The sequence below is a fragment of the Pseudorca crassidens genome, chromosome 1 (assembly GCF_039906515.1).
Source record: "Pseudorca crassidens isolate mPseCra1 chromosome 1, mPseCra1.hap1, whole genome shotgun sequence".
Classification (NCBI taxonomy): Eukaryota; Metazoa; Chordata; class Mammalia; order Artiodactyla; family Delphinidae; genus Pseudorca; species Pseudorca crassidens.
In genome coordinates this window covers 35,059,167-35,074,589 of record NC_090296.1, presented here as the reverse complement: position 1 = coordinate 35,074,589, position 15,423 = coordinate 35,059,167, and the positions used below count along the sequence as shown (strand labels likewise).

The window sequence follows — 15,423 nt, the reverse complement described above, 5'->3', positions numbered from 1 at the left end:
GATCACACAGCTAGTATGTGGCTGAGTCCAGGTTATAATCTAGACCTGTCTGATTCCAAGCCTTTTTCTTTTCACCACTTCATACTGTCTCCTTTGGCCAAAGGATGTTCTCTGTTCCTTAGAAGGAATCCCCTTGGCCTAAGTCAGGGTCCCACTGTGGGAGATTGCATTACTGTTCCTGATTATTCACTGCCCTATCCTTGTGATAGAATCATACGTCCCTGCTCCAAGTCACACGCAAGAGACTTGGGATGGGTCACGTGACTTGCTTTGCCCAATGAAACGTCAGCTGCATATCCCAGCAGCCGCTTTAAGCACCATCACTTGGTTCCACCATTGCTCTTTCCCTGTGCCACAGCCCAGCGTGACCCAGAGAGGGGCTGTTCCTACAGCTTGGATCCATTAATGAAGACAACTTGGGAAGGGAGCTGCAGCCAGCCTGAGTGAGAAGTAAGCCTTTGTTGTTGTAATTACTGAGGTTTGAAGGGAGGGGTTGCTTGTTACCATGGTGTAACTTAGTGAAAACTGATACACCCACCTCTCTATCCCAGCTGCCCACTCTCACCATAATGGATGCTACAGGGCAATGCCAAAAGAACTACATGACTCGGAACCTCTCCCAGACATGAAGGGGTGGAGTGCCCTCTCATTAACACCCTGGAACTCACCTCCCTTTTCCACTGGAAAGGCTGGAACACCTTGAGAGGGGTGTCACTCCCTCCAGGGTGCTCAGCCAGCCTTTGGTGGAGGAGAGCCCAGACTCCCTGCCACCAGTGCCAGCAAGCCTGTGTAGCCCCCAGAACCCAGTCCTGAAGGAGAAATGCCCATGGGCAGCTGTCTCACTTCCAGGTGGTGGGGGGTGGAGCAGGACACCTAGCATGACTCAGCTGTGCTCACAGGCAGAGCTGGGCCTGTTTAATGTAGATAAGGGCCCTCCCCTCCTCCTCTTCCCCCTTCCTTCCTCTTCCCTCCTTCACTCCCTTCCCTAAATGTTATTCCTGGAGGTTAGGCTTTCTTTTTGTTTATTCTGTGTGGGTAATAAAGAAAGGGGCAGAACCTTGGCCTGGGAATGTCTGAGGAACCCCACAGGAAGTGAGTGGCCATGGCGCCATGTTTGGCCAAGATGTATCACATCCACTCTCCAGGCCTCAGAGACTCCCATTGGCCAGTCATCAGAAATACCTGCAAGGCTTTCACCAACCCCACCCAGGTCCATGGCTCACAGCAGTGCAGGTTTTGTTCTGCATAAAGCGGGCAAATGGGGCCGAGGGCAATGTGTGTCCCTCAGTCCAAGATCTCCGAGCCCCCGGGGCTGCACTCCTAAGGGGAGGGCGTTTCTTCACCTGAAGCCTCCATCCACGTGCCAAGCCACATCCCAGCAGGGCGCATCTGCTCAGAGTGGGCACCTTTTTTCTACTTCATACAAAAGTAGCAGGGGCCATCTCCAGGAGATTCTGATGTGTGTGGACTGGAGAATCCTAATTTTAGAAATCTCTGCAGGTGAGGAAAAGCTCTGAAGTTATGTCGGCTCTGGGAACCTCGGCCCTGGAAAATCACTAAGTTTCTCAGCCCTCCCGTCAGCAGGACCCTCTCCACTCCAGCAGCCATCATGGGTGCCAGCTGAAGGTCAGCGCCCTTGCTGATGCAGAGCCCCAACTAGACGCTGCCCCAGGGAGTCTCTGGCCTCTCCCGGGTGCTGTGAATGACTCGAGCTGAATTCAGGTGGCCACCTCCAGCCTGGCCTCCCGCCTGCACTCATGCGGGCACAAAAGCCGCCGGCCCCACGCACCCAGCTCCGCCCCGGGAGGGGTTCTCTGATGCCGGGTGAAGGCAGCCCCAACCATCTCCAACGCAGAGCTGTGAGCTTAAAGGTACCAGGGGGGTACAGGGTTGCTGCCAGCTTCCTAGGGTTAAAAATGAGAAGAGATGGTGAAAGGATTGAATTCTGATTCTGAGCAATCAGGCTCTTTTTTGGCGTACCCTGTACCGAGCTGCTCTAACCAGAAATCCCCAGGACTGGAGCCTGGCTCTTCTAAGCGCCCCACGCGCGCCTGCGGAACAGCGCGGACGGGCACCGAACCGGTGGGGGAAGCGCCAGCTAACCGAGACTTCTCACTTTCCCCTCGCTTTCACTTTTCACTTTTCTCACCTGAGGCACGCATATCAGAGCCGTGCGGCTGCGGAATCAGTACCTGGGAGCGCGTGCCTCCTTAAATTCTGCGCCCTCCTCTTCTTGGCGCCGCCGTCCTAGTCCCACCCCAGTCCGGTCCTGGGGACAGTGTAACGTCTGAATTAGCTGACGCTGCCGACAGTCTGTGCGGGGGGCCTGCCCGCGCTGTTCTAGGATCTGGGGCCCTTAGAAGCCCACTTCCCAGAAGCAAGGTGAATCTCCCCTCACTTGATGATCAGAAATTGAGGTCTTTCCTGTTTCCAGTAAATGCGGACATGGAAGGAAATAGCAGACGACAGCGATTGAGATTGCAGGCTCTGGATCTGATCTTGATAAAAGCGCAGATCTGACTCCGGAGGGCTGTGCCGGGCCTGGGACTCTGCATTTCTGACTAGCTCTCAGATGATGCTAGCTATTGTCGTCGGTCAGGGACCACAACTGTCAGTTACTCAGCTACTCTAGAGGGGAGACCGGCAACATAATTTGCAGGGCCCAATACCAAATGAAAAGGTGGGCTCCTGGTTCAAAAATTAAGAATTTCAAGACATTGACAGCTAGGTATTAAAACAATCGCTGGGCCCTTTGCCACTTAACCTGAGCCTCATAGGGTTGTTTGGAGGATTAAAGCTTAGCTACGTAAAGCACTTAGAAAGCACCTGTGCCTGGTCAACCCTTGATAATGTTAGTGATCATTATTGCCCAGCCCCAAACAGCCTCGTCCTGAAAACATGAACTATCAGTCTGAGAGCTTACGTAGACCAACCTTCACTTTACAGGGGAGGAAATGGAGCCCCATAGCAGGAGCTCAAAGAATAACGGTTGGGTGGACGGGTGACTCGGGTCTCCAGACACCGGGCTAGGGCTCTTCCTTCTGGATGGTCTCCTCAGTGGGGAAAAAAAAGTGGTAACAAGAAGTAGGTAACATTGCATCTCTCAGAAATGCTGGGGAGAGCTTGAGACTGGATGGGTGAGGGTTGGCCCTATATGAACACAGTGCTAACCATTGCATCACTCACCCGTTGGACTTCTAGAGATGTATCTTCTGAGCCCGTTGGTAAGAGCGTGGAATTAGGCAGGAACTGCAGAGATGCTGTCAAACACGCCCTCTGAAACAGATCCAGACTGCTGTGCTTTATGGGTTTGTGGTCTGCTTTTCATAGTTTCTCTCTCTCCTCCCTTATTACCGGCTGCCACTTCTCTTGCTGTCAGGGTGCCCATCTCCAGCGGCTACTCTATAAATTGCCTACAATCTGATTAGACTCAGACAACTAACCCGGGTTATTAGATGGTGCTTAAGAAAAGGGATAAATGGCGTCCAGAAGCATTAGTGCTGTCATCATGTGATATCTATTTCAGCTTCTCCAGGCTTTTCCTCATTCACCTGATTTCTGTTTCTGTGCTTTGTTTTGCACATGAGTGAGGTTGCCAGATACTGCATTCTGGATGAATGAGATATCAACATAGCAATAAGGAAACTGATACCAGAAAAACTGCAGGTTTTAAACGTTACTGCCACTGTTACAATTTTAGTTGTCATTATTAGGATAAAAAGACCGACAGTGAGTTTCTGAGGTCATTCTGACAACCAGACCTGCTCGTCACTTCCTATGACAAGACAGGGTACTCCGTGCTAAGAGGGCAGTTGTGCCTTCTCTTTCTAGAGGCCACCACCAGGCAGCTTATATTGAGGACAGTCCTGGATCCCTCAAGGCACTTTTCCAGGGATGGGGACACGCTATGGCCAGAGATGTGAAGATGCGGTGGTGAGCTATCCAGCCCTCAGCTTTGTGTCCACCCCAAACCAGGACACAGATCATGGCCACCTCCTCCTTCCCTCCCTCTCTTCCTCTTACCCCTCGTGGTGTCTCTTGATTGGCTTAGGAAGGGAAAAGTGGGGGAGGCTCAGGGATCAGCCCAGTCAGGCAGGCAGCCCCAAGGACTGGGCAAGACAATTGTCCTCCTCCCAGAATGGTCCTCCCCACTTCCCTCTCTAGCATATGACCCTGCCTGTCGCAGACCCACCTCAGCTACTGAAGCCCCCTTCAGCTACTCCCAGACAGAGCTGTGGCTCAGCGCTGTGTGTAACCACAGCTTACTAGTAATAATGATAGCTGACATATTTAGGGTACCGTGCTAAGTGGTGCATTAATCCCAACGGACCTGTGGGGTAGCTGCTGTTTTTCTCTGCATGTACAGGTAGAGAAACGGAAGTAACTTGCCAAGGTGATACAGGTCTGACTCCAACTCTGGGCTCGTAACCTCAGAGGTGCAGTGAGGTAGTGTATTGTATTCTACGGAGGTGGTCTCCCAAGGAATGGAGCAGCACAGAGGCCTGGTGCTCCAAAGACTTCTCTTTCTTTTATCACTTTTTTTAAACGTGTAATATTTTATTTTATCTATTTTTAGCTGCACTGCTCTGCACACGGGATCTTAGTTCCCCCACCAGGGATTGAACCTGTGCCCCATGCAGTGGAAGCACAGAGTCCCAACTACCGGCCTGCCAGAGAAATCCCTCCAGTGACTTCTTTTTTTAATTTTTTTAACATCTTTATTGGAGTATAATTGCTTTACAATGGTGTGTTGGTTTCTGCTGTATAACAAGGTGAATCAGCTATACGTATACATATATCCCCATATCTCCTCCCTCTTGCGTCTCCCTCCAGTGATTTCTGAATGAATAACAGAATGCAGGGGATGGAGGCATTTTGGAGGACAGGTAACTCTGTAGCACAGTCCCAGGGAGCTGCCTGGTCTGCAGGCGTGAAATGCTCTGGGGTGCCTTGAGGTGCTTCTCCTTGTGATTGTGGCCTGCTCAGTACATTGCTGGCTCCTGGAAGTGGACTTGGGTAGGAAGCCTGTCACCTATGATGTCAGGGTCTCTGGGAAGTAGGCCTGGTGGGGAACAGTCCATATTTCCCTGAAGACCATGGTCAACTTGAGAGGATGCAGTGCTTGTGTGTGAGACCCAGAGGCAACCAGGGAGGGCAGACCTGGGGTGGGTCAGCCCAGCCCTAGGACCTGGGATGACTCAGTCCCCTCCTCATGTGTCCTTTTTGGAGCAGACTCTTGGGAAGTGTATTTGTTTTACCCTCCGGCTCCTTGTCGTAGCCCCTGAATCAAGGTAGCTATCCGAGTTACATGTCCCTGTGCCCCAAGGGCTGCACGTTTGCATCTCGTAGCCTCACACCTTCTTCCCCTTCTGCCTTAGAATTAACACCAAGAGGTCCTTCCTCCTGGGGTCCTGAGTCAGGACTGGGTTCCAGGGTGGGGACCTCCTCGCTGCCCCCAGCCTCGCTGTCTCACAGATGGGGCAGGTTTGAGACCTCTGTGGTGGGCTCTCATTCTGCGACTTTACCTACCAGCTCAAGCCCTGCGAGTGGTGTCACTGAGCTCATCTTAAAAGTCTGAGGGCTGGACAACTGGCCTGTCCACCACCCATACACACATGCATGTGCGCGTGCACACACACACACACACACACACACACACAAAGACACAATCGCACGCATGTAGTGCTTCTCTAACCACCAGCTGGTCCCAGTCTGTGTCTTGGTCCAGGAATGGGATGACAAGTAAAATAAGCAGACCTCCTGTTTACACATGGTCCTTTTCTCCAAGCCAGCGTTATCTAATTGAACTTTCTTTTCTGATGGAAATGTTTTATATCTGCCCTGTCCAATACCCCTAATGGCTGTTGAGCGCTTAAAATGTGGCTAGGGTGTGGAACTGAAGTTTACATTTTATTTCAGTTAGAATTAGGTAGCCACACGTAACCAGTGGCTAGCAAATTGGACCATGCAGATCTTGACTTACAGGGGTCATCTTGCTTTCCAAAGAAAAACTCAGGACCCAGGGCCCAATACACGGGAGTGGACACGTAGGGCAAAATATTTGAAATTGAGACTGAATGCTAATTCCTGGACACTAGATTTGTGCTTGAGCCCTAGCTTAGGTTTAAAAATCTCCTCTCTCTCCTTCTTTTATACATTTTTATTTCTAATCCTCACAGAAACTCTGTAAAGAAGATAATCTTACTCCCTTTTTGCAGATGAGGCAAGTGTGGCTCAGAAAGCTTAGTGATGGCCCAGGTCACGCCCAAGAGCTGTCTAGTTCCAAAGCCAGCCGCCTCCCACTGGGCCACACTGCCGCTCCTTAGGCCTTTTGAAGTCAGTTCTTCAGAGGGTGGCCCAGCCCTCCCCCAAAGCCCCGGGCACAGTTGCAGTGAGAAACCTGGGTGCAGAGACCTCTGAGTTCCGTGGCGGAGGAGAAGTTACTGGTGTATCCAGGAAGGGAAGGGAGCAGCCGGCCCACCCTGAGAGCCCGAACTGCACCCCAGGCATCTCCCATGCAGAGCCCACTGGTGGCTTATGGAGGAGGGTGTGTGGGAGGTGCCAGGTCCAGGGCCTGCCTCCTGCCTAAAATTTGCTTGCTGTCTGAATTCCAACAGTGACAGGCTGGTTTTCTCTCTCAATATCTCATTCACTTGCTCTCTCACTCTTTTTTTTTTTTATATAAATTTATTTATTTTTTTTTTATGGCTGTGTTGGGTCTTCGTTTCTGTGCGAGGGCTTTCTCTAGTTGTGGCAAGCAGGGGCCACTCTTCATCGCGGTGCGCGGGCCTCTCACTGTTGCGGCCTCTCTTGTTGCGGAGCACAGGCTCCAGACGCGCAGGCTCAGTAGTTGTGGCTCACGGGCCCAGGTTGCTCCGCGGCATGTGGGATCTTCCCAGACCAGGGCTCGAACCTGTGTCCCCTGCATTGGCAGGCAGATTCTCAACCACTGCGCCATCAGGGAAGCCCTCTCACTCTTTTTTAAGAAGAAAATATAGGAGAAATTCTTTGATAGATTGGTTTTTGGGGAGGCAAAGGGGGTTTTGATAGGGAGGAGGGTCATTTGAAGGGTGGGGTTAGAGGGAAAGGCAGGTCTGGGTGGAGTTCCAGAATGTGCAAACTTTAGTCAAAGAGCCTTGAGGACACAGGGTTCCTGAAGGGCAGTGTGGGATGAGCAAAGAAGCAGGGGGTATCATGGGGAACACTGGTAGGCCAGATTTGGGGAGACACTGAAGGCAAACTTTTCAACCCACTTAAACTCTAGTCTGCTTCTCTCAGAGCTCTTAAACCAGCCTGGTTCCCTCCTGCCCCAGGGCCTTTGCATGCACTGCTCCCAGTATCCCCAGCCCTCACTAGCTTCTGCCTGGTTCACCCGTCCCCTTCCTCCTTCAGCTCCTAGCTTATAGATAGATAGATTGCTTTCTCAGGGAGGTCTTTCCAGCTTCCAGGCTTTGTTGTATGTATTGTATTGTAGGTTCTCACAGCATCTGTTCGTTTCCTCCATGTTAGAAGCTTAGCTCAGCTTCTAATTATTTACTTGTTAGGATTACTATTTGGTTAATGTCTTACTCCCTCATTGGATTCTAAACCTCATGAGAACTGGGACCGTGTGTGGTTTTGCTCTTGATTCTAGCCTCAGCAACTTAACCCTGATGCCCGGGACGTAGGTGCCACTCTATAAATATTGGCTGAAAAAGTTAAACAAAGGTGACGTTGGCCCATCTACCACAGGATTTTCTGCCCCTTTCCACGAAGAACTTGGGTTTGCCCAGACTGGTCACTAGAACTGTGATTTGTCCATCCCCAAATCCCCCTTAATTTTCTTCTCTCATTCAGGGAAGAAAATGTGTATTGGTTATAATGCTTTGGGCTACAAGTAACCAAAAAGTCAACTAACAGTAGCTTAAACCCTAGGGGGATGTTTTTATTTACTTAACAAAAAGTCTGGAGATAGATGGTTTCAGACTTGATTCAATGGCTTAATGCTGCCATCAAAAACCAGGCTTTTCCCATTTTTCTGCCCTGTCATCTTCAGTGTGTTTGCAGCAACAAACGTCACATTCTTTCAAAAGTGTCCCAAGCTGGAAGGAAAGGGACAAAAAGGGATTGGGAGCATATTGTTTCCAAGACTGAATTTAAAAAATTAAGCGACCATCTGTATAAACCTCTAGGATAGTACTTACGACAAGGCTTTGTAGTTCTTTCTTTTTTTTAATTTTTAAAATTTTTATTTATTTTTGGCTGCCTTGGGTCTTCATTGCTGCGTGCGGGCTTTCTCTAGTTGCGGTGAGCGGGGGCTACTCTACGATGCGGTGCGCGGGCTTCTCATTGCAGTGGCTTCTCTTTGTTGCAGAGCATGGACTCTACACGCGCGGACTTCAGTAGTTGTGGCACACGGGCTCAGTAGTTGTGGCACACGGGCTTAGTTGCTCCGCAGCACGTGGGATCTTCCCGGACCAGGTCTCCCCGTGTCTCCTGCATTGGCAGGCGGATTCTTAACCACTGCGCCACCAGGGAAGTCCCTGTAGTTCTTTCCTGACCTATGACCACCCCTCCCCAGTCTCCTCCCCAACCAGCTTCTTCGTAAGAGAGATTGTACTATAGGAATTTCCTCTACCAGCCCCTAGCACAGTCCGGGCACCCTTGGTGCTCACAGAATGGGGAGCCCTTAAGGGGGCCAAGACTGAGAGGTGGGGAGGGGCCACAGAGTGGGGAGAGGCTGTGCCCATTGCCAGACAGATGGGCTGTGCCCATTGCCAGACTGGGGAAAGTGGGGTAGCCCAGGAAAGAGGAAGCGGGAAGTCTGAGACAAGACTGGAGAGAGTTGTGGCAATATTGGCACAGTCAGAGGGAGCTGCAAAAAAGGGAAGAGTGTGGATAACGAGCTTGTGCTGATGCAGCTACCTTTAGGTCCCAAGTGTTTCTTCCATCTCAGGGGGTGTTGTTTCCCCCCAGAGAGGGCAAGTGTGTGGCTGTCACCCTACTCGGAAGCATCCAAGTGCAAGTGAGCCCTTGGTGGGTGTTTCTGATGGCTCCTGCAATAGTTGGAGGAATTCAAGGATTTTAAATCCCTCTCTTTCTTCTCACCTATTATGGTCCAATGAAACTGAATGCTCAACACCAGGCAGGGGAGAGAAGCTGAAATATTAGGGGTCGTAAAGAGAGAAGGAAGTAGAACCAACCCCCTCCACCCCATCTTGCCTCTCACGTTCATTCTCAGCATCCTACATCCTCCCCATTTCTTGGGCCCCAGCCTGCTGAGGCTTCCATGGGGGGCAAAGCTCATGGGGTCAGGCTGGCTCTCAGGGTGCCATCGGATCAGGAAAGCCATGCCCACTGCTGTGATCCCATCATGTGCTTGGGAGTCGGTCCCCCCGTGGTCCTAGCCCAGCTCTTGTCCATCAGAGCAGACCCAGCTCCCCTCCATTGCATCCTCCCCTCTCATTGCCTTAATTCTTCCCAGGTCTCACTTTGGGAGGAAGGACATCATCCCAACTGGCTCAACTGCTTTGCCTTGCCTGGGGAAACAAAGTTTAATACGCAGAATGAAACCATTTTAATGGCTGGCTTATGCTGCCCCAAACAAGACATCGGTAAGTGGTTTCTCAAAATAACACATCCAAAACCAAAACACATACCACATCAAACATTTAAAATATTCAGTATGACTCTCAGATTACCTTTTCCTGCAGAAAGATAATCAGCAATGGCCTCTAGGACACTCCACACAAGGGAGAATACTGTTGGATCTGAGAGCATCTTGGCCGAGCTCCTGAGGAGGGAAGAGGATCTGAACCTCACCCTTGGGGTTTTCAATGATCTCAGCAGAGTTAGGAGCCAAAGACGAGGGATCATGGCTGTGAGACCTTTGAAAGTACGGGAACCTCTGTAATTTGCCCTGTTGGAGGTTTCATTATCTGCTACCCCCTTCACTCTGGGGACAATCGGTAAGCCCCTCAAACAGCAGCAGAGAAAGGACAGGATGTGTGCTGGTTTGGGGGGGATGGTGTGGATGGAGTCTGCTTTAAAGAGGAGCTGAAAGTTGCAGACTCCTGGGGTTTGCAACTCAGAAGCAAAGACAACTCAGAGCAATTCTAGGCCTGAGGTGTGTCCAGGGGGTCAGGACCACTGTGTGAAGAAGGGAGAGCGTGGGCAAGCTGAGCGGAGGGGCTGCCATTTTCCAGCTGTGCTCTCCAGTCCTCTGGCTGGAGCAAGGACCCAAGGCACTGGAGGAGTCAGAACTCACCCAGTCCTCCCCAGGCTCCAGGACCCTTTCCTCCACCCGTAAGGAAAAACTAGATGAGTCCAGGGAATCGGAAAGGTGGAGTGTTGGAGGTGGCTGGGGACGGGTGGGGGAAAGTATGCTCCAAGTGGCTGAGGACTATGGGAGATAGGGGGCGTACTCAGCAGAAAGGCTACACATATTTGTGACAGTGCCTTTTAACTGAAAAGCGCTATCCAAATGCTGGTGTAAAATCTTCGCGTTTTCTCCAAGAGAAGAACTTCTGCCTAGTGGCCGTTAGGGGGCAGCCAAGTCCCACACGGTCGAGATGGCTTCCGCGGGGAAGGACCACCTCGGTCGGCCAGGGGAGGGCATGAGGGGCAGCCCTGGTGGGCTGTGGCCCACGGAGAGTCTGTCAATGGTGGACCCAGGGGCTTCAACCCGAGGTTGAAGCAGGCCACCTTTGTCGGGTGCTTGCCTCCTTGCTCTCTGCAATCCCCACGTATGCCCAAAACACACTCAGAGCTTCTTGTCTGCCACCCAGAGCCCACCCACCTGCTGTCCCACACAGAGCCCGTGCTAGGAGCCGCCTGCCCCATCCAATTTTAGTTCTCATTTCCTTGGGTCCTGCTAAAACACTGGCTCATCTGAGAAACTCATTTGCGCTGAATGGCAGATGACAATTTACTGTTTAGCCCATCCAGGGGTATCCGACTTGAGGGGATTCGATCCCGAATAATGAGGGGGTAAACTTAGTTTCCTCAGGCCCCTGCATGGGGGGTTATAGTAATTTGTGAGACACTGTATTTTTCTGGTGTGCTCTGCCACTGGTATGGGACCATCCAAAAAGCCTTTTGCACACATTTCTGAGACTCTCCAGAGAGTGTCTTATAGGAACTCCACCTATGCCCCAGACCTTCAGGCGGAAGCTCCTGACTGTTTCTACTGCAACGTTACAGGGACCACCTGCCTTCCCCCGTGCAAACGCGTCCTCAGCATACCAAGCCCAAAGCACTATCATAAAAATATTCGCAGCCAGCACTTATATAACACGTATATGCCTGGCACCTTCCTAAGGACTCATATATACTTAGTCTTCACAACAACTCAGTGGGGGGAACTACTGTTACTACCCCTGCTACACAAAAGAGGAATGTGAAGCCCAGGGAGGTTAAGTACTTTGACCAAGGTCACAGAGCTGCTAAGTGGAAGAACCAAGATTCTGGGTTGTTGTGAAGACTAAGTGTGTGTACGTCATTAGGAAAGTGTCAAGCAGCCTGGCTCTTCAGTCAGGTCTTTAACCAATGCCCACAATGCCTCTTTAGAGAGCTCAAGAAACCGCGTTTTCAGCCCGGAGTCACCTCACAACTTTTCTTACTAGGACTCAGTCTGGGGCAGACATTTACCCTACTCAGCGATGCCTGTTCCTTTGGAACTCAGACTCTGTTTTTCAGGTAGACTTCAGGGCCTGGCACTCCTTCCTTTAATATTGGTTATCTACCCGGCTACTCCTACAGGCAAACTCCCCACAGCCCTTCCTGCCGCCGCCCTGGGATCTAGGCCAGGAGACAGACAGGCTTTGGTTTGAAGAAGCCTGGTAGACTTTTGGCAACCTCTCTCATCTGATCATCCTAACATTGGTCCCCGTGGCAGGTGGAATTACCCCATTAGGGTCAAAGGAATCGTAGGATCATGGGGTAGGAAGGAATACAAGGCTCAAGACCCATCCTCTCATTTTATATAAAATAAGAGCCCACAGAGGTGAAATAACTTGCTCAAGTTCACCAAGCTCAAGCTATCACTAGAAACTAAATCATTTCATTAATAACAACAACAAATTAATATTTATTAAGTGCTCACTACATGCCAGGTACCAACAGTTAGCCCTTTATATGCATTATCTCATTTCCTTCTTTTGACATCCCTGTAACCTGGCTCTATTTGATCTTCATTTTACAAATGAAGAAACTGAGATTGCAGGAGATTAAGTAACTTGCTCAAGGTTGCATGGCTTGTGAACTGTGGAGCTGGGATTGAACGAACCCAGGTTTGTCTTTGACTCCAAAGTCGTTGCTCTGAACCATTATAGTGTATAAGAGAATCACAAGCATCCTTGTTAAACTCTTACAAGAGGAGGGCAAGCCTGGCTATGTCTTGTTTAGAGCTGAGGCCCATGGAGACAGGCCACGGTCATACATGCCAGCCCCCTCTTATGCTCGACAACCCCACACCCTGGATGGCAAGGACCCAGGGCCTCCTGGGACAGAACCTGAATCCTGTACACAATCTGAGCTCACTTAGGTACAGTCAGGGCTTGGGAAAGATAGGTTGTGGGGAATAACATCAGGGCACTGCTAACGTGGGGAAGGATCCTCACCTGGTGGCTCCAACTCAAAACCAAGGCCCAAATGGTTCTGGAGAAAGGCTGCGCTGGCCCCGCAGCTGGTGCCGTCTGAAATGTCAGTGCTCCGAAGGAGAGGGCTGTGTGGCAGAGCCGAAGGAGCCTCCGTACTGGGGGCTCAAGGGACTTTGCTCTAAGCCTTATACCCCCGAAGCAGGATGAAGAGGGGGCCTTTATTGGCAGAAGGCTGACCCAAGTAGAGTGTCACATTGACCAGCTAGTGCTGATGGTGTCGAGGGGATAGAGCTTTCGAAGAGGCCAGTGGTGACAACTGGAGGAGTGGAGTCTTGGCAGCGAGCGGGCTGGTGCGAGTGTCAGGCATAGCCCTGGGACATAGAATCAGGGGGAAGGACCCGGATGAGCCCTCAGGACCTTGGAGGACCTGCTCATCACCTGGCAGGGGGTGGGCAGAGAGCTTCATTAAGTGGAGGCAAGGCTCTGCTTCCCATTCTGATGCCTCGGGGACTCTGATTAAATCACCTCTTTTTTTTTTTAAATTTTATTGAAGTATAGTTGGTTTACAATGTTGTGTTAATTTCTGCTGTACAGCAAAGTGACTCAGTTATACATATATTCTTCTTCATATTCTTTTCCATTATCGTTTATCACAGGATATTGAATATAGTTCCCTGTGTTACACAGTAGGACCTTGTTGTTTATCCATCCTATATATAATAGCTTGTATCTGCTAATCCCAAACTCCCAGTCCTTTCCTCCCCCTCCCACTTCCGCACTGGCAACCACAAGTCTGTTCTCTATGTCTGTGAGTCTGTTTTTGTTTCATAGATATGTTCATTTGTGTCATATTTTAGATTCCACATATAAGTGATATCCTGTGGCATTTGTCTTTCTCATTCTGACTTAGTGTGATAACCTCTAGGTCCATCCATGTTGCTGCAAATGGCATTATTTTATTCTTTTCAATGGCGGAGTAATACTCCATTGTACGTGTATATACCACATCTTCTTTATCCGGTCATCTGTCGATGGACATTTAGGTTGTTTCCATTTCTTGGCTATTGTGAATAGTGCCGCTATGAACGTAGGGGTGCATGTATATTTAGAATTATAGTTTTGTCTGGGTATAAAGCATTTACTTCTTGCTGTGCCTTTGGGATGAGCACAAGACCTCAAAGTGCTCTGGGAAAATGCCTTCCCAAATATGCCTTTGTCTTTACACACAATTCTATAAGTTGCCCAATCACTTGGCAAGAGGGGTCCCTAGTCTCTCTAGATTTCAAAAAGGTAAATCAGACAATGTGAAATCCATGGCAGGGCTGGACACCCAATTCTATTTTCCAAACTGTGGATTAACACAAGCAAGGAAAAATGGTTCAGGAGATATGAGCTGGGTCGTGTCCCAGGAGCTCCTGCACCGGAAGCTCCGGAGAGACGGAGGTTCCTACCTGAGGGCCATTGGTGCCCACATTCTAGATGTCTTCGCTGGGCGACGATGGAAATGGGCATACAATTCTATTTACATTTTCCTCTTCATTACACATTAAAATATTTTTAACATATTATTTTCACTATATGCATGCAACAAAAAAAGGATACAGTGAGAAGTAAATGTCCCTCCTGCCCCTCCTCTCTGTCCTGCCCACCCCACAGGCAAACACGAATTGATAACATCTGCCTGATGCTTTACAATTTAAACAATGATTTCCCATAAACTGTCTCATCAGATCCCAGCAATAACTCCTTAAAATATGTTAGGTATAAATTTTTATTGTCTCCTTTTACAGATTGGGAGTCCAGCTCAAAGAGATTAAGTGACCAGCTCAGAGCGACACTTCTGGTAAATGAGAGTCGAGATTTAGGCCCTGGTGGTCTGAGCCCAGTTTCCGAGCTTTTTGAATTACATCACACTGCCTCCCTTGCAAAAGAGCCCTGGGTTCTTAGAACTTGGAATATGCCATAAATAGTTCACCTTCTACAAAGAGAGACTTGTGGTTGGTCAGGAAACAGGAAAAATCTCATCATTTCTTGAGTATTTACATTCCAGAGTGGACTGTTCATTCTCTGCTTTGGGGCAGGCTCACAAGGAGATTTCTCTGTGTTTTAGATAATCCTACAATGAAAAGTCAGCACTGGGGACGATCTCAGGTGAGACCAGGGATCCTGTGTAGACTAGCTTCACAGGGCTGCCGTAACACAGTACCACAAAATGGGTGGCTTAAGTCAGCAGAAATTTATCTCTCACAGTTCTGGGGGTCAGAAGTCTGAAATCAAGGTATTGGCAGGGTTGGTTCCTTCTGGAGGCTTTGAGGGAGAATCTGCTCCAGGCCTTTCTGCCAGCTTTTGGTGGTGACCAGCAATCCTTGGCCTTCCTTAGTCTATAGATGCATCATCACCCCAATCTCTGCCTCTGTTGTCAAATGGCATTCTTCGTCTGTGTGTCTGTCTGTGTGAGTGTCTGTGTCTCTGTTTTCTCTTTTATAAAGACAACAGTCATTGGATTTAGGGTCAACTCTAATCCAGGTATGACCTCATTTTAACTAATTACATTTGCGAAGACCCTATTTTCCAAATAAGGTCGCATCCTGAGGTTCTATATGGACTTGAGGAGATACTCATTCAACTTACTACACTGTATCTTCCTGTTTTGTTCAATAAATAGGGATGACACTTCTGGAATACTCTAAGTCTTCCTAACCAGCTATGTCCTAACCCAGGAAGGTGGTGCCGGGACAATTCTGCCCATCTTACAGGCAGGGGAAGGAAAAGGGAGTAAGACAGATGGAGGTGACCTCAGAGCAGCTCACATACTGCTGCTGGCTGCAGCCAAGAAGCAACATAC

At 49.7% G+C, this 15,423-nt stretch overlaps 1 long non-coding RNA gene across 1 annotated transcript in view; it reads left to right on the top strand.

Annotated features, from left to right (window-relative positions):
- The window catches only part of LOC137222127 (uncharacterized), a 19,433-nt gene extending 4,010 nt beyond the window's left edge, over nucleotides 1–15,423 (top strand). The window contains exons 3-6 of the long non-coding RNA XR_010942344.1: nucleotides 359–450; nucleotides 1,501–1,722; nucleotides 9,464–9,593; nucleotides 14,369–15,423. This is a non-coding gene — a long non-coding RNA (uncharacterized lncRNA). The remainder of the gene's footprint in view (nucleotides 1–358; nucleotides 451–1,500; nucleotides 1,723–9,463; nucleotides 9,594–14,368) is intronic.